We start from the raw sequence: 19806 nt of genomic DNA on the forward strand, positions 1-19806 counted from the left end.
TCTAAGTCATACTTATCTTCTCACTTTGATCGAGGATATCCCACCTTTTTTGAACGTATGCTTAGTTGTCAACCTTATCTCCTAGAGCTTTCTAGCTTGTTCTACAAGCTTTCTAGAGGCCTTTATATTTAGGCTCTCCTATTATAATTTTATATCTTCTGCATATCAATATTGTATAGAAATTCCTTCTCCATTGTTACAATATTTTTTTCTCTTAGTCCATTTAGTTTCTTCAAGCTCCACCCTTCCTTCTTTGGTTTCTCTTCAGTAGGTTATTTGCATGTAGGTGATCTTGGCAAGCTGTGAAGTTGGATTTCATCAACTTCTACATGGTATGAGAGATTTATTTGCATTTGTACATGGGTACCTAACATGGCCTTGTTGTCAAGACCCATTCTACATTTCATCTTAGTTTTTATAAGCTTAAGTACATTCACTTAAGTTGCACTTAAAGGGGGGTGTTAAAATAAATAATTACCATGTGGTACTGCTTTTTTTGCCATGACAACCATCTAGCCATCAATTTTAAGCTTAGGGGATGCTGACATTAGCATGACATCATCACTACATCAGCACACTTGCAAGCTCTCCAAATCCCTTTTTGACCTACTCGTGGTTTTTTGGCCATAACTTGAGCATATAGAGGTATTTTTCTAATCTAAAAGAAGAACCAAAAAGTTGGTTCCAAGCTAGAGACATTGGTGTAGGTATTTTTTGGTTTTGATGTAGTTTTGTTGCCTATTTTTGTAGTCAAAGTTGGATGTTCTATTTTCACTCTAGCAAGCATATCTTGTGCATCCCATCTCTATTTTTTGAAAATGTTATATTTTTGGAAAGCTAGTTCTATCATCTTTTTAGAAATATTGTCATTTCCTTTAGATTCTGCCCCATGCTCTTTCTATCATATTTTTGGCATTTTTTCTCTATGGTGGATATCTTGGGTATTCCAGGTTCGAGGATCGTTTTCAGGGCATGGGATCTTTTGTATCAACTTTTTTCTTTCTAATCATTTTTGATATCATTTGTAAGCATATTTATGTAAACGCATTGAGATAAAGTGCCACTCTTGCATTTTGGGTTCATGAACATTGGTTTTGAGATAGTTGTACTCGAACTATTTTATAAAGTGCCATGGGGGGGTTAGTTGTTGCCATTTTTGTGCCCTCTTCCTTTGTCAAGTGAGTGTCCCTTCCATGACATTAGCCCCTTGATGTGTTAGTGACACATGCCTTTATAGGTGTTTGTACCTCTTCCTCTCTCTCAATATTCTTGGTTCTTTCTGCAAAAGATATTGGCCCACTTTCTCAGTTGCCTATCATCTCACCTCATCTGCATTAAGGGGGGTTATTCTATTGTTTCTAATACTTCCTTGGTTTGATGGTTTGATAGTGTGTGCTACGTATTTAGTATTTGATCCTATATACTAGGCGATTGCAGTGGTTGGCTACCTATGCATTTTGGTGAGATGGATTATCTACCATATAGACACTCTTATTTCATGCCTTCTATTTTTGTGGAGGTTCTTCAAATTAGCAGTTTCTTTCTGATAGAGTTTGCAGATTCTTCATGCTTTAGTGATGCTCTTCATGATCTTCTCCTTATTCCTATTTTATGGGACATTCCTTTAGTTGGAGGCTTCTTCATTCCTTCACTAGATTTTCAGCTATCTCTTTTTGAAGAGGGGTTTTTCCCATTTGGTTTTCTCCTTTGTCTCTGGTTTATAGAGATTTCTTTTCATTTTTGCATGGATAGCTAACATGGCCTTGTTTCTGGGACCCATTCTACTTTTCATCTTAGTTTTTGTAAGCTTAAGTGCATTCCCCTAAGTTGCACTTAAGGGGGGTGTTAGAGTAAATAATTATTATTTATGCTTTTACTTAAGTTTACTTAGTTAAATGCATTTATCTATTAGTTGTAGTCTAGGAGTTGTTGACAACACAGGAGTTTGTTCCTATCTATGTCATACTTATCTTCTCACCTTGATCGAGGATATCCCACCTTTTGTGGACGTATGCTTAGTTGTCAACCTTATCTCCTAGAGCTTTCTAGCTTGTTCTACAAACTTCCTAGAGGCCTTTATATTCGGGCTCTCCTATTGTAATTTTATATCTTTTATATATCAATATTGTATAGCAATTATTTTTCCATTGTTACAATATTTTTTTCTCTTAGTTCGTTTAGTTTCTCCAAGCTCCACCATTCCTTCTTTGGTTTCTCTTCACTTGGTTATTTGCATGTAGGTGATCTTGGTGAGCTATGAAGTTGGCTTTCATCAACTTCTATAAGGATGATAATGTGACAAGAACACTAAAGTTGGATCTCACACACAAAGTGGGAAGAGGTAACAACAATCACCACCTAAAGTGGAATTCTCCTACACCATGTGCTAAAATAGGATGAAAAGTCCTATGTGTATACAATAAAAAATAGTATGTAATGTACTATCATAAGTAAACTTATGCAAATTGTAATTTCAATTAATTAGTTGCACAAACAATCCCCCTACCCTTAAATACAACATAGGGAAATGCACTTAAAGTAAGAGAGAAAACCAAGTGATAAAAACTACCCCCAAAAAAGAGAGATAATTACATAAAAAAGAAGACATAAAATAAACCTCATATGAATAAAATGACCACTAAATGCAAAATTCATATAACCCCTCCATGAAATATCTCACACCTAAGCGAGCCCACAATTGAAGATACTCATTCTTAGTGAAAGGTTTGGCGAAGACGTTTAAAATCTTCTCTATTTTATGATAATATCTCAAATCCATGACATGATCCTATATCATCTCTATGATGAAGTACATATAGACCTCAATATGTTTGGTTTTCTAATGTTGGAATGAGCTCTTTGATATCTATACAGAACCCTAATTATCAAAATAAATGGCTATAGTTGTTGGATATTGAAACTAAAATCTTTGAGGATATGCTAAAGATAAATGACCTCTATATTTGTATTAACAACCCTTTGATACTCAAAATTAGCTAAAGAGAGAGTGGTAGTGTGTTTGTTCTTACTCTACCAAAAAATGGAGACTAAACCAAGATAAAATTTGTAATCTAAAGTAGACTTATAGTTAGTAATATTATCTTCCACTCTGAGTATAAATATCTAACTAAGACAAGACCAATACCTATTTGATAGTGAATCCCATATGTATGTGTACCCTATATGTAGTGTTGTATGTTTTTGGTTTCCTTCTGATGAAGCACATGTGGCCTTGCATGAATTGAGAAACCATGCCAACTACAAAGGATAGGTCAATCCATGTGTGTATCAAAGCTATGAGGCTTTCAATAAGTTGTCTATACAATTAATCAACAAAAAGTGGCATTGAACACTCAACCTCAAGCTTGACACCAGAAAGAAATATGGTAGATGAAGGCTTGTAGTCACTCATGCAAGATAGAAAAATTTGACAACATACTTGGGCTAAGAAATAGTTATCCTTGCTAAGGAATATATGATCTCAATACCAAGAAAATAGTTTAGTAAGCCCCAATCTATCATATAAGAGCCATCCTTCAAAGATGACTTGAAACTTCTAATGATGGATGAAGTACTCCTTGTTATGATTAATTCATCAATATAGAGAACAAGTATCAAGAGAGAGCCATCTTATTGCAAAATATAGACATTCAAATCTAAATGACACTTGGTTAACCCTACTAAAAGAAGAGAGGAACTCATCTTGATATACCAAGCTCTAGGAGCCTATTTGAGACCATAGATAGACTTTCTTAATTTGCAAACCATAGAGTCGTGTATGAATTCTTTTGTCTTCTCCATATAAATCTCCTCATGAAGATCCCCATATAGAAATGTACTCTTCACATCCATCTAATGTAAAACCCAATCACGAGTTGTAGTAATAAAGAGTTTCAAACAAATGGATTTCATCTTTGGTACAACGGGAAGTATCAATATAGTCAACACATAAAACCTAGGAGAAACATATTTCAGCAAGTGTAGCCATACACTTGTCCATCCTTCTATCCATTACAAACTTGGTTTGATAGATCCACTTACATCAAATTATATTTCTTCCCTTAAGAAGTGGAACTAAGTTGCATGTGTGATTACTCATCAAAGAATTATACTCTTCCTTAATAGCTAAGCCCCACTCAAAAACTCTTGATGCTTCATGAAATGACTATAGATCTAAAGATATTACAATGTAAGCATGTTGAAAAGAATGATGTTGTGACCTTTTCCTTTAAGTTTAGAAAGGATCCCACAGACACAAACCTATTGAATCAAGAGATTGTTATACCCAAGAAGGTATAGTAGAAGAAGATGAAGGAGTATTCTCAATTGTATATTGACCCTATTAAGGTGAAAGCCTGGGAGTTGGGGTTGAAGGATTATAATCACCTAAATCACTATAATCACTATTATTTTCCACAATAGAGGAAGGAAGAGGATTTGAAGAGACCACACTAGGACAACTTTGTTCAAAGTGAACTATGCTCTCCAACAAAATCTCATGTGTCTCTAGATTCATTAATTTGAATGCCTTAACATTTTTAGGATAGCTAACAAATATGTAAGGCCAATTTTGAGATTATAATACCATGCATTTCTATGGAGATATGTGTTCCAGATATGGACAACTAAATAATTTGGTGTTATTCAAAATTGGTTTTCTACCATACTAAACCTCAAAAGGAGTGATTTCATCTGAGGCTTTATGAGGACTTCTATTTTAGATGTGATTGATACGACTTATAACTTCAACCTAGAAATTTTGATCAAGGGAATTAACATGAATCATGCAAAGAACCATTTCCTGAAGAGTTCCACTCTTCCTTTATGCAACACCATTCTCCTGTAGAGTATATGCAACTAAAGTTTCAAGATCATTCCCCTCAAGTGTAGAAAAGTGTACAAGTCTCGAGTTCACATATTCCCTTTTTTTTTTAATAAAACCTTGAAAAATTTGCCTAATTAAAAGCCTTGAAGGTGAGAAAATTGTCAAACTCTTTACTATTGTGACCAAGAAAGTATACCCATGTATAGCATAAAAATTCATCAATGGATGTGAAAACATAACAAGCCTTGTCAAATGATGGTAGTAGAAAGGGTTATTCTACATCACTATGAACCTACTCAAGTAAAATAACATTTTCCAAGACTTTCCTTTGTCAAACTTCTCTTTGGGACATTTTCCCAATGTACAACCTAAACATACACCCTCTAAAATTTGACTTCATGTAGAGATTTGGTAGTGTTTTAACTACTAAGCTATTGAAGATAGTGGTAGTTGAGATGTCTACATTATTTGAATACCATATTTTACTTTGTGAATTTTAATGTGTTAACAAGGCATGCGAGGATACTTAGACACAAAGTCGGAGATATAATAAATCCTTTAATCATGATTAGCTTTTCCCACTAGAAATAATGCATCATCCTTAAGATTTTTCACCACAATAGGTCAAGAAGGAATTCAACTTATTTACACCCCCATAGTGAGTATTTATTAAATTTAAAGAAGATTGGTGCTAAGGTTATAAACAAAAAGAAAAACTTTGAATTCTCCATTTTTTATCATTCTCCTCCTTTTTTATTGATGGAAAATAAAATTTTGGAATGTCAAAATTGCAAAAATTGTAAAACTTCCCCTATGAAGATATCCCTTTTTTGTCATTTTTCAAAACCTTTTCTTTTTCTTTCTATTCATCCCCTTTTGACATCAAATAAAAAGGGTAATATTTGAGAAACTATACAAATTTAAAATTCAAATCTTTAAGATATGCTTGATGCATTTCTAGAGAATGAATCCTCAAGTCTTTGAAGATGAGAAACCCACATACCCTTATTATAATTCCACTATTTAAATCCATCAGTTAAAATTTATGCTTGAAATTGTATGGATGCAAGTAGAGATCATCTGTCTTCAATGGTACATGGTTAGAGATCATGACCTATTGTACCTTTAGGAATGCACAATTCATCAATATAATATTGTATGTACACATTTCTCAAAGATTTCCTAAGGGAAAAATAATCTTTTTCCATTTGATGCAAAAATTCTTGTGAAATTCCTCAATCACTGATCTCCTAGAACTAATCAAGTATTTAGAGAGATTGAATGTGTGGTTTGTGTGTCATATTGTTATCTCAATGGATTTGATCTCTTTTTTTATATCATTTGTGGCATCTAGCACAAGAATGTATTGAATTTTCCTAATAAGTTGATGAAGATTAGAGAAGGTATTTGTACATCTAGATCTTCATTTTTGTAATAGCTTATTCTTTACAACCTCCTTTCTTGATGGACCTTTTCTTTCATAGTGGCATAGAAATCCTTTGCAACATTGATGAGTTCTCTACACTTCTCTTTTTTTTTTCCAAATTTATCTAGGTTATAATCTCCTACAATAATTTTAAGAGAAATAATAGTCTATTCAATTAAATGATCCTTTTCTTCTAATTCCTTAAACATGTTGGTTTTTTATGAAGCCTAAATGGACTCACTAAACTGAATTTTTTGAAAATAATGGTTCTCAAAGTAAATAATCAACTTAGATTAAGTGATCAACAAAAATATGAGTGGTGAAGTGAGTAATTCTCTCAAGGTGTTATCAAAACATGTGTTAGTGAAGATGCCTACAATCTCTTCTCTTCTCTCAATTGTCCCCACTATCATTTCTTTACCTTGTCTATTTGCTATGTTATGCTCCTACTTTCTATTACCCACTTATTTTGGAACAATTTGTTCTTCTTTTCTAAATAATCAACTTATGCTTCTTTTATTCTAGTTCTATCTTCTTTTATTTCATCTTATTTATTTGTTTTCTCTTCTTCCTCTACTTGTTCTTCTTATTCTACAATTAATGGTGATAATGAAAAATAAATTTTATATAAAGAGCGTGTGTTCTATTTTTTGAGGATTTGGGTCTACAATGTAGATTTCTCCATCAATATATTCTAGAACAAGATATGCAATGTTTTTAGTATCCAATTTTGATGGAAACAAATGGGGACAATAGATGATGGACCAGACTCATCACTAGATAACATCTCAATTTTATCAATCATGCTAGTAAGAATAATAATGATATTTGAACACTTTTATCTTCTTTGTTACATATTTATTCTCCATAAGAACATGTTCCATTTTCTTTATTCTTATCACCTCTAATTTTCTAATTTTCACAAAACTTGCTAAATCTTCCCTTCTTACAAATTTGAAAACAACAATGGTGAATTCATTAACAATATCCTTATCTATTTTATTAACACTTGCACATACCAAATTTAGTCCTACCAAAAAAAATATGGAATGTTATTTTTAAAATCATACATGTTTCAATTTAATCTAGCATAGTAATAAACACATGCTTGTGTGATGTTTTATTTTCCATGAGATATAGAAAAATTATAAATATTATTGACCTCTTGTATGTTACCATCATAAAAAAACCTAAAATAATGTGTCTACATTAGGACGATCATGAGTTCCCTCCTTGTACTTCTCCTAGATCTTAATCTAAACTATGTTTGGGTCAAGTTATACTTTTGATTCTAAAATAATGTTGTGGGTGTAGATTGACCTTTCTTCTTCTTATAGATAGACTCTCCTTCTTTACTAGATGTTAATTTTCCTTTGCAAAGGTTTTGGATGACTTGTCAGTCGTAGTCATAGAGATCCTTAAAAGAGCTTCCAGTTCTTCCTTTTTCATTCCTATTTTTTCCTTAATTTTCTTAAATATTTTCTAAACTTTTTGTTTTACTTCCATTGAAATCCATTTTTCTTAGATTTCAATAAAAAAATTCTTTATTATACCAAAACTCTTTTATGAGTCATCTACTAAACTCTACAAATCCTTTAACAAGGTATTTGGATGCTTTATACCCCAATTATTTTATACATTACTTTCTTCATGTAATGGCTTCCATTATGCATTTGTTAATGAAAACTATAAAGATGATATCTTCCTTGTATTTTTTAACTACATATTTGGGAATTCTATCATATTTATGTATATTATATTGTAATGGAGAGAAAAATGAAGTGAATGCTATTTCTTCATCTATAGTGTTATCATACCTTCTCATTCACTCTTGATTGGATATACTAATTTCTTAGATGATTGTACTTCCAGACCTTGACAAAGAATCTCTCATGTGAAGTAGAAAAGAAAGAAAAGTGCAAAGATTCCAAATAATGCAACCTTCTTCTTACTTGCATTATACTGATTCAAATTCTCAATAAATTATCCTCTAATGAGCTTGTGCAAGTCATAGTCTACTCCATTGGCCACAATGTCATATGCAATATGTATAGTAGTAGAAGAAATGGAATTTTCTCAGTTATAGTAGTATATTTTATTTTTAATGACTTGGGCACCATATCTTACTACTGTATTTGTGATTGCATCAATGAATAGAGTCCCACCATCATGAACTATCAATAGTTAAGTTTTTAACCTCCTTATTTTGTATTGTCTTTGGTTTTAGAAGAATACGAGTGTTATTCAATCTAGTAACATATTCATCATTTCTTTGTTGATCAGGTGGGACTCATCTAACCATAGAAATATTTCATGGGACTTTCTTATCACCATCTATACCCATTTTACATCAAAAAAATAACACATAAAATTATTATTAATATGCAATTTCTTCTCAACTATAACTTTGTACTCAAGTTTGACACTAAAATCGTTGTCAAACTAACTCATTTCCCCATAAATCTCGTAATTTGTAATGATTAAATTATTTAAGTTTTGAGTGAATATAATCCATAACATCCTCTATTAGTATGAATATTGAGAGATCCTTGAAAAACATCTAGTCAAATCATTTTTTATTGATATGTCTAGGTACTTCTTGAATTTAATATGGGGCTAGGATGTTGCATCATCTAAAATAAATGTTGTGACAACTGTAAGTGTAGAGAAATAGTAAATAGTTGAAATAAATACCTTTATCTAATTTGGAAAAAATAAAAGAGGTATCCTTCTTCTCCTTATCATCATGTAATCCTTATTTTTCTTGTTTTTGATCAATACAAATTTTTAACTTCATTGTATACCAATTTCCAAGTTAATACACTCTTTTGCATTAAATGCATCATAACTCCTTTTTGCAATTACTTTCTCATCAAGTGGACGTGACATTCATGGATGTCCATATATTTATTATCCACTCTTCTTCTTTACTGGAGACTCTTTGATCAAGTGGATCTATTATTCTTATAATTATTTTACTCTTGTAAGGGTAAGAGACAATCTTTGAACTTTTCTCAGCTTCATCAAAATTTGGAGGGTTGATAGTTTACCAAAATAGATGTCCATACTAGACACAAGACCATTATCTTCCTTCTTTTTCCAAATCTTATTCATCTCAACCTTAATTTATTTCTTGGCATTCTTCTGTATTGGTTCAATTGGCTTCACTACAGTAGTTTTGCAAAATCTTTCATTATGTTCAACTTTATTGCAATTATAACACATGTCTGTTGTCTCTCTTGTCATGACCCAAGCTAGTTATCATTATATCCATATGCATAACATGTACAACACTAACTAGTAAAATCATTTCCTCTATTTGGTTTCCTAAATTGATTATCTTTGTGAGCATAACTATTACAACTATAACATCTACCAAAATAAGATCTATCTTTCTGACTTACTATATTCTTGCAATGTAATTGTTTATTTCCAAATTTATTACAGTTAAAAAAATGACCATTAAAGGAGAAACCCCTTATCTGTTGCTTTAGTATAGACTTAGCTATGTGTTATTATCCAAATTTGGTTTCATCTTCTTTTTCTTCATGTGGTACATTTTCTTCATTTGTTTTGTGTGACCATTTGTTAATATCACAACCTAGGCCTTTCTTATTCATCAAAAATATTTGATTTGTCAATATTTCATCAAGCCTTTTTGAACTTGTTTTGAATTTTCCATCTTTCTTCTTGATTCTTCTAGATCTAATTTGAGAGATATTCTACTTATTGTTCCAACTTTTTCTATTTATTAGATTTTATTATTCATATCTGCATTATCATTTTCATCTTCTTCTCAATTAGATCTCAAGTCAACGATAGTATGATTTACTAACTCAAGTTCATTACTAATCTCTCACTTATCTTGAATTTCTAGATCTAATCTTTTAAAATTTGGATGCAATCAAATTTTTTCATTTGAATATTTTCTTATAGCTCCTTATTTTCTTATTCAATAGTTTCAAGATCTTCAAATAAAGATATGATCTCTTTCCCATCCATGGTAGATCTAAGCATTGCATGTTCAACCTTTTAGATCCATTTTGAGTTTTTAGACTCTTATAAAATATTGAGATGACATAATTAAACTTGTAGAAAAGAAATGAGTAGTAACTAAATAACATAACATCACATAACACTAAAACTTTATCATAGAAATTTGAGAGGGAAAAAACCTAGAAGAGGGTTAACGGTCAAGTGTTAAGCAACCAATTACATAATATAGTGGTGCCTTGCTACTAGGTGGCTCACTGTCAGAGGGGATCACTACTCAAAATACAAAACCATCGATTATAGGTGAGAGACAACTTGTTAATGGAGTATGAAATACAAAACTAAACTCATACAATTATATCTATTTAGCATAAAATATAGTTCTCCTTGCACTATAGAGTTATTCTACACCACCAATAATTACACATATATTAATTCACTATATACATCAACATATCATTATCACATATCATATATCATCTCTTATCATGTCAACATCATTTTCATCTATTATGTGTTGATGTCACTTCCTATATACATTATATTTGAATCCTTACAAGTTAGCTTGAATCTAAGATACAATTGTGTGAGCCCATTACTTACAAATTTGGTGATGTTGACAATTTCAAAAAGATATCTTACACTATGTAAAAATAGGATAGTACCAAAACTTTAGTATATCACTATGTAGATGAAAACTTGTACTAGTAACACCAGTGTTGTTAACACCAATACTGGACCAAAGGATAGGTTAGAGATAAGAGTTTAGACTAATTAATTACATGAATGGGAAATGTCAACACTTCTAAGCATGATAAAAGAGTTTTCTTTAAACCAAAAATGCTAAAAGATGACCAATACATTTTGATCTAGCACAATCCTTCAAAATTTTATAGGTCTATCCTTCTATGTCCAATTTGGATGAAATTAAGGAGAATCTAACTTTTGAAAGCCTATGTTGAACTTAGATTCACCCAATAAACTTTGATTTTTAAACAGAATACAAAGCCAAAAAAAATTAACCCGCAAACTGCACAAAATCTTATAACCAAGATCTAAAATATAGACACACTCTAATATCATTTAATATTTTTTTATAGAGATAACTATCCAATATCTAGATTCCTTGGACAGAACAAGAACATGAAAAGATTAATATGGCAAGAATACATATCATAGTTTGTTGATGGTTGGTTGCATGTTGGATTTTGGAGGGAAGTGTGACAATCAACACCATGATGGAGGTCTATTCCTCTTCAACTTGACTAGTGAGGAAGACTTAGTCAGGTCAAAATTGGTTCCTGGACTTATGGAAAGCATGCCCTTTCCTTTTTCAAGAGGAAAAAAGGATTTGATCATGTCTTGGATCTTGCAAAAGACTACCCCTATTTGGATTCTCTTGAATTTATAGGATTATTTGGTTTTCAAATGCATTGGTGATTCCATTGACCATTTTTTTCTATTGATGAGATTGTGAGGCCTCACCTTGGCCCATCATAACATAGTATATCACTTCATTTACATTTCAAATACTCTATATCTTGACAACTTGTTATATGTTGGACTTATTTTAGACTGTTATTCAGAGTACTCAATACTATGGGACACTTTATTTGTATAGTGATTATTATGATGTTAGAACTTATTGATGATGCTTGATGATTATTTATATTCATGTGATTGGTTGATCTTTTATTGAGGAGTACAGAACTATGTTTGAATGCAAAGGTTAGACAGATTATATATTTGAAAATCATGAAATGTTGCAAATGGTCATATCATGTTTAAAACTATGTTTGAATGCAAAGGTTAAATGTATTATATATTTGAAAATCATGAAATGTTGCAAATGGACATATCATGTTTAGTTTGATTATGCAAGTATTATATATGAACAATGGTTTGGAAATGAAAAGAAAATGTTATTTCAAATTTGATTGAGAAAATATTTATGTTTTGATCCAATTATGAATATAGAATTTATTTAGGACATGCATGTGATTTATTTATCTTGGACTACTAATATGCAGTTTGAGTGTGTAAAAATAACCATGGTAAAATAGAGAACCAAGACTATACCTTTGTATTAATTGAGATTGCCAAGGTTAGATCTAATGAAGAGATCTTAACCTCATTATTAAGTATTTTACTTTGTGAATGTAATGTGAATGGATATTTTAGATTAGATTCCTTTTTTGTGAAAATTAATTTTCCACTTGTAATGTTAAATGTATATTTTATAGTGTCACTTGACACTTGTGTTGTTATGTGTTTAAGTGGCAAGTCAGGTTGAGATATTGGAAAAAGACACCCAACCTTGTTCTTAACTAGTTATAAATTTTTAAGTTTTCACCCCCTCGCATAAAAATATCTTATGAAAGTTTTAATTAAATTAAATTTTGGATTTCAAGTTTAGGGTGACTTTAGAGGGCTTTGTTTGAGTCTTAGAGTGTTCTTTTAGTGAAATTAAGCTACCTACATGTTAGTACTATATGTTAGGGCTTTAATTTTGGCTTTACTGGATTTAAAATCTCTTTTCTAACACTTGTAAAATCCCATTTCTTAAGTATTGCGAAAATGGAAGAAGTCTTACCCAAAATTCCTACCTTATCTCCAGTGAGTTGATAATTCCAACCAAATAGGGAGACTTAGATGGAGTTGAAGTGTTTTTTCTCTTTTATGATGGAGAAAAATTAGGAATGTTCTTCTTTTAGAGGGAAATTGAAAAATAGAGTGGACATTCACCCACTCTCTAGTTTTAGAGATTTTTGGTTTTGGATATTGGATCAAGGAAGGATAGAGGGCTCTTCTCAAATTAGGTCATTTACCATAGCTTGGAGAAAGATTGGAGCTTTTTCCATGTTTTGGAAATTATGTGTTGCATTGTTTTTTTTTTTTTTTTCTAAATAAAAGATGTGTAAATTTTTCTATAGATGCATATGTGTGTTGTTCATTGTCCCTATGGTATTGTTGGGTGTGGATGAATTTCTATTGCCTTATTTTCGTTTGATTTTGAGAATGTGATGTTATGAGTGTGGAAGGACATCACTCACCCTTGGGAGGGAAGAAGTGGCCTTCAAGGTGAAGGAGTTAGTTGGGCCTATACCCTAAGTATAAAGTCTCTTCCTTGGAAGGAAGAGGGATAAGCATGTAGTATGGGCTGCATGTGCCAGTACTTTGTTATACACTTTGGGGGTGATAAAGGGAGAAAGTTTGTGAGAGTTGGTATTTATTTTGTATGCCTTGTGAAGGAAAATTTGGTTTTCTATATTTGGCTTCTCCTTAAGGTTTTAGGCACACCTTCACCCATTCTATTGGTTCTCTGGTAACCTATTGTGTAAGCTTAAAAAGGGTGTTGAGTGTTGTATCATATATTGTTGTTTTATATGTGTGTGCTTGATTGTTACCCAGTTGGTCTTAGTTCTCCAAGCTTAGTGGGTGGTCTCTTAGAGACCTAGGTTGTGAGGTGAGCTCTCCATGGTTTACAAAGTTGTCTTGTAAAGGTTTTCTAAGTGGATATGTGTTGAAGCAAAGCTTTGAAGATTTTCACTTTCTTTTGGAGATTTGAAGATGTTTTATTATGAGCATTTGTAAAAGTTATGTTTGAAAAATATTAGAAGTAGATATTCATGTAATTTTTAAATTTATGTAAGGATCCAATTATGATTGTAATATTTGAAAGAAATTTTCAATTATGTGAATATATATTTTAGTTTAATTATTTCTTAAATTGTTTCTGAAAAATAAAATTGAATATTATTAATGCATATGTGTGTGTGTGTGTGTGTGTGTGTGTGTGTGTGTGTGTTGTTCAAGAAAAATTGGGCATCACAAAGATTACCTAGGCTAAATCCTTGTGGTTTTTTTTCTCATTTTTCTGCTAATGTTTTCATTAGCAAAACTCTCCCAAAATTTATTACTCCTAACTTCAAGTATGGTAAATGCACCCAAGCCCTTGTGTATAAAAATATGGTAGTTTAGTATCAAAAATATGCCAAACATGGTCATGTTACTCATGTTGAATATACATATAAAACAACAAAGGAATTAACATTGAAAGACATGTGTCTCTCATGCTCAAGTAGAGGGAAAAGAAGGACCCTTCTAGGTTGGGGGACTATTCTTTCACTAAAAGAATACTATAAATATTGAAGTCCCCAGTTGCAAACTTGGTTAAGTCTCTGATTAATAAAGTTAATCTACAAATTGATCAAACCTTGGCTTCTATAACTCTTGGGGTTAATGCTATAAAAATTTGAAAGATGGTGTAGAGATTTAATAGGAGGTTGAAATTCCTTTGTCACCCTCGCCTATTCTGACCAATACTATTAGTATCAATTTTGGGCTTGAGCCACTAGTCTCTAAACTCTTGTTGGAGTAAAGACTAAAATGGTAATTAAATCTATGAAGTATATACCTATGAATGATACTCTTATACAACCTAATGTCACATATACAAGATCTTAAACTTTTCTTTGATAGTTTTTCCTTAGAGTCTTCCCATACTATTGCTACTATGGAAGAATGGAATACTACAAGGAAAATGACAAGGTCTTAAAAAGTGAATGTGGGGGTTAAGAGTAGGAAGGTTAGACCCCTAGGCAGAAGTTAATGAGCAAGAAAAATTACAATAAAAATTACTAATGGAAGGCAAAGAACCCTAGACTCCAACATCAAGAATAAGAAATGAAGTTCATCTCCTAGAAACTAAAATGCCTAAATAATCCTCAAAAATTCTATTCTTTAAAGGATAGTATTAAGAATGTCTAAATGAACATAGCTCTTATTTAAGAAACCAAAATGATTTTTCAAACCCTTTTTCTTGTTGTAGATAGAGGGTGGCCTAGATCCTCATTCCTTATTAGTAATGTTAATGGAGCCTTATTTGGTATTGTGACTATGTGGGATCCCCAATAGGTCAAGGGAGTTTTTCACTCTCTCCCCCTTAATTTCTTGGTGGTTGTCTTCTCTAATGAGGCCATGGATTGGAAAATGATCAAAATTTATGCTCCAAATATTCATTCATACAAATTGATTCTTTCGAATCATATCTCCTCCTTCATTTCTAATGGCCCTCATTATTTTTGGATGGTGGTTAGGGACCTTAATTCCCTCTATTGTCTTGTGAAAATTTTGTTAGGCCAATGGATTACTCATATAGCATGGTTGACTTAGTTGAATTTATCACCAATAGAAGGAAGGGTGGTAGTCTTATTCAAGTGAAGTTGCACCACTTTATAATCTCCAAAAATTGGGATTTGGGTTGCAACACCTTATTAAGGGCCCTCTCATAAATGTTCTCTTATCATAATGATGGTTGTTACATTGGATTGATTACCTCCCTTTGACTCAATCCTATTCAGATATGAGATCATGTAGGCTTCATGTCCACATTTCAAAAGTTGTATCCAACACAAGTATAATGCACCTATGAAAGGTAATACAATGCAAAGAGTTTCTTGAAATCTTTAAATTATTAGAGATTAACTAAAATCTAGAACAAAACTATCTTTAGAGACATCTTCAATTGAATATTTTACCTCATCCACATTGGAAAGTTTGGAAGATACTATTTCTAAATGAGATCATTCTCTTCACCTTGAAGAAGAATGTTGGTGTAGGAAACACAAGTTTATCCTCGAAAGGGAGAAAATTTATTAGAAGTAGAGTTATAGGGTTCAATGGTTAAAAGAAGGAGACATGAATACATATTTCTTTCATAGGTCTATTAGTAGATGATGCAAAAGAAACTTTATTCAAACCTTACTGAGTAACTACAATCAAGTCGTCAATGATAATGAGAAGATAAGAGAGATGATTGCAGATTTTTCAAGGGGATATTTTGGGAGCATCATCCTCTTTTAGATAGAAGGGAGGAAATGATTTTATAGCCTATCCCTACACCTATCACCCACAAGGACAATGAACAAATTATTTCCTAGGTTATTGGTGATGAGGTTGGGATTTTTGTTTTTACTATGGGTGTCTTTTAAGCCCCTAGGCCTAATTGCTTCCCCCTAATTTTTGTTTCAACATTTTTCAGATATGATTGGTCATGACATCACCTTTAGCACTAAGGACTTCATTAGGACTAGTAAGTTAACAAGGAATGTAAATATTTACTTATACTGCCTTGTTCCTAATGTCTCAAAGCTCAAACATTTGATTAAATTTAGGGCTTTTAGTATTTGTAATACTCTTTATAAGACCTAGTGTCAATTGATATAATAAATCCTTTCCTTAAAACTACTGTGGTTTCTAAAAAGGATTTTCCCTAGGTAAAAAAATCCTTGATGCTACTTTTCATACTCATGAAATAATTCATTGAATGGAAAAATGCAAAAAACCTTGAATGACCCTGGAATTGGATATCTCAAAGGCCTATCATGGGGTCACTTGGGAGTTCTTGTTCAAATTTATCTCCAAAATGGACTTTAATGATATGTTTATAAATCTCACCAAGGAGGGTGTTAGCACAATTAAATTATTTTTTCTCCTTAATGGTTATACTAGAGGTTTCTTTTCTTCTAAGAAGGGCATCTGATAGGGAGACCCCATTTCCCCTTACCTCTTTATCATGATTGTTGGAGTCATTGGTAGAAACCTCTATAAGTTGGGTTAGGAGAGGAGAATTTATTTAGAGTTAGATCTTCCTCTAGTCTATCCCTCTCCTTGCTCCATCAAGTGGTGGAAGATGCTATCTTTTTTGGGAGGATCTCAATGATTGAGATTAGGGAACAAAAGTCTCTTATAACCCTCTATGACGATTTCTCTAGTCAAGAAATCAATTATGGAAAGAGTTAGATCTTCTTTTTCAATACTATGGATGATTTAAAGGGGAAAGTCATGAAAATCCTTGGTTTCTAATATGTTGACCTTCTAAGGTTTTCCCTTGTCCCCCTCTTGCAAGAAAGGATTCACTACCAAATTATGGAATACCTATTGGAAATATAAGAGGAGTAACTAAGAGGGGAGGGGTAAATCAATTACCACCAAAATAAATCCTAGATCCCTTAGATATCAATACATAACATAAGCTTCACTGAAATTACTAATGCTCGATAAACACACATGCACTCATTTACACTAGTAAATGTTGTAACTTAGTAAGTACTAAAATAGCAACTATAACTTGGTAAATGATTACCATGAAAAACTTAAGATATTAACTATGATTAATCTTATCTTAGTTACATACATATAAAGAAATAGCATGAACACAAGTTACACCAAGATTTAATGTGGAAACCCAATTTGGGAGAAACCACCAATTGTAACTAGTTACTAATTTTCACTCTTCTAAAGAGAGCCCTATTAGGATCCAACCATGTTAAATGTTAGAAAACACATTAGGAGTGGCCTTGTTAGAGGTCTTTAGACACTTCAATCTAGAAATGCCACCTTGTTAGAAAATTTACAAATAGCTATTAAGCCAACTATATTAAGAGATTTAGATCATTGCTACAATAATTAGAGAGTAACAATGATAAGATTTGATTTTTGATGCAATTAAATTGGTGATTATAGATCTCAATTCTATCTTGTATACTTGATCTTTTTTGATCAAATGTATCTTTGCAACTCCACAAGGATATCATGCTTATCCTTCTAATTTGCTTCCTCTAAGCATCTTTAGATCTTCTATTCTCTTTCACTCATTCAATCCTCAACTTGACCTTATATTTATATCATACACATTGTCAATTCGGCTTGAATATAACTTAGAATAATTAATATTCATCTCCTCAGTCAGCTAGAACCAACAAAAAAAACTATTGAACTCAATATGCCAAAATAAGAAAATCCTTCATTAGCCGACCATGCTGAGTATACACAAACTCATAAATGATTTTCTAGTGTTAACCAAGTGAACTTGGTCAACACTAAATTTTCACAAAGTTCTTTTGGTAACTGAGTGATCTTTGTTAACAATGGTTCCATCCAACTTTTCCTTCATTAACTGAGTGATCTTGGTTAACAATCAACTTTTGTGAACTTCACTTTGTCACCCAAGAAAACTCGATAGACACTATCTTCTAAACTTGGCAAACTTTGGAATGCTCAACTGACATAAGAAAATGTCTTTGATGCTCGAGTGAGCTCGACATACACTATCTAGCAAAGATATTACACTAACTAGCAAAGATATGACATTTTGTGTAACATCAAAGACAATACACAATTAATCAATCATTTTCAACAATCTCCCTCTTTGGCATTAATGGCAACACAACATGTCATAATACAATGAAATTTTAGAGCAAGAATAAAGTAAGGAACATATCCTTAGTTTCATTCAAATTCTCATCCATGAGAGCTCCCTCTACCTTTGTTTTCTCCTTCTTTCAGCAAACTCTGCCTTCAACATTTCTTCTGATAATAAACTCTCCTTTGATATCAAACCAAGTTCATCTTCTTCTTCAAACAATTTTTTTGTGAAATGTATACTCTTCCTCTTTAGAAAATTTCTATGGTATGATAAGAAACTCTCCCTCTTTGACATCTCATGCCAAAGACAATATTTAGAGAGTATCAATGTAAAGACAATATTCAGAGAGTATCAATGTACCTCATGTACTAATTCATATGCAGTGTGCCCTTTTCAATACTACATCAACTTGACTAATCTTCAACATTCTCTGGTTGATGCATCACTAAACTTCATTTAGTGAGCTTCAGATAGGGGAATGACCTCTAACTTACCTCTTAGATACAAAAATGTATCCTTAGGAAATGACTTAGTGAATATGTCTACAATTTTTTCTTTAATATTCATATATTCCAATCTTACCTCTTTATTTTGCACCAATTCTCTCAAAAAATGATATTTTATAGCAATGTGCCTAGTTTTGGTATGCATCACAGGGTTCTTTGATACATTAATTGCATTGGTGCTATCACAGAAGATAACCATTGGATTCTTGATTTCTATCTTCATACCTACCAAGAGTTATTTGAGCCAAACAACATTGGAGAAATTAACTATTACTTCCACATACTCTGCTTCTATTGTAGACTAAGAAACACAATTCTACTTCTTGCTTGTCTAAGACACTAATATTTTACCAAGAAAGAACACTCCACCACTGGTGCTCTTCCTATCATCAACACTTCTTGCCCAATCAACATCTGTGAATGCTTTCAAATCCAAATTGCCTCTTTTTTTGTACCATAATCCATAGTCTTTAGTACCTGTTAGATACCTCATGATCCTCTTTATTGCCATCATATGATTTTCTCTAGAATTTGTTGAGAATCTTGCCACCATACCAACTACTAATGCAATATTAGGCCTTGAATGCACTACATATTGTAGTTTTCCAATCATTGATCTATATGTGGTTTGATCTACCTCCTTGGAATCATAATTTTTGGAAATCTTATGTCCATTAGACATAGGTGTTCCAATTGGTCTTGAATCCTCCATTCCAAACTTCTTTGCTATCTCTTTGATATATTTGGATTGAGTAATGTAGAAACCATCTTTTTTGTATTGAATCTATAATACAAAAAAGAATTTTATCTCTCCAAACATGGACATTTCAAATTTTTTACTCATCTC

At 32.1% G+C, this 19806-nt stretch overlaps 1 pseudogene; it reads right to left on the reverse strand.

Moving 5' to 3' along the window:
• The window catches only part of LOC149529064 (T-complex protein 1 subunit delta-like), a 69048-nt pseudogene that overhangs the window by 11558 nt on the left and 37684 nt on the right, over positions 1-19806 (reverse strand).

The sequence above is a fragment of the Cupressus sempervirens genome, chromosome 11 (genome assembly GCF_028749045.1).
Source record: "Cupressus sempervirens isolate cs-2001-9-10 chromosome 11, ASM2874904v1, whole genome shotgun sequence".
Classification (NCBI taxonomy): domain Eukaryota; kingdom Viridiplantae; phylum Streptophyta; class Pinopsida; order Cupressales; family Cupressaceae; genus Cupressus; species Cupressus sempervirens.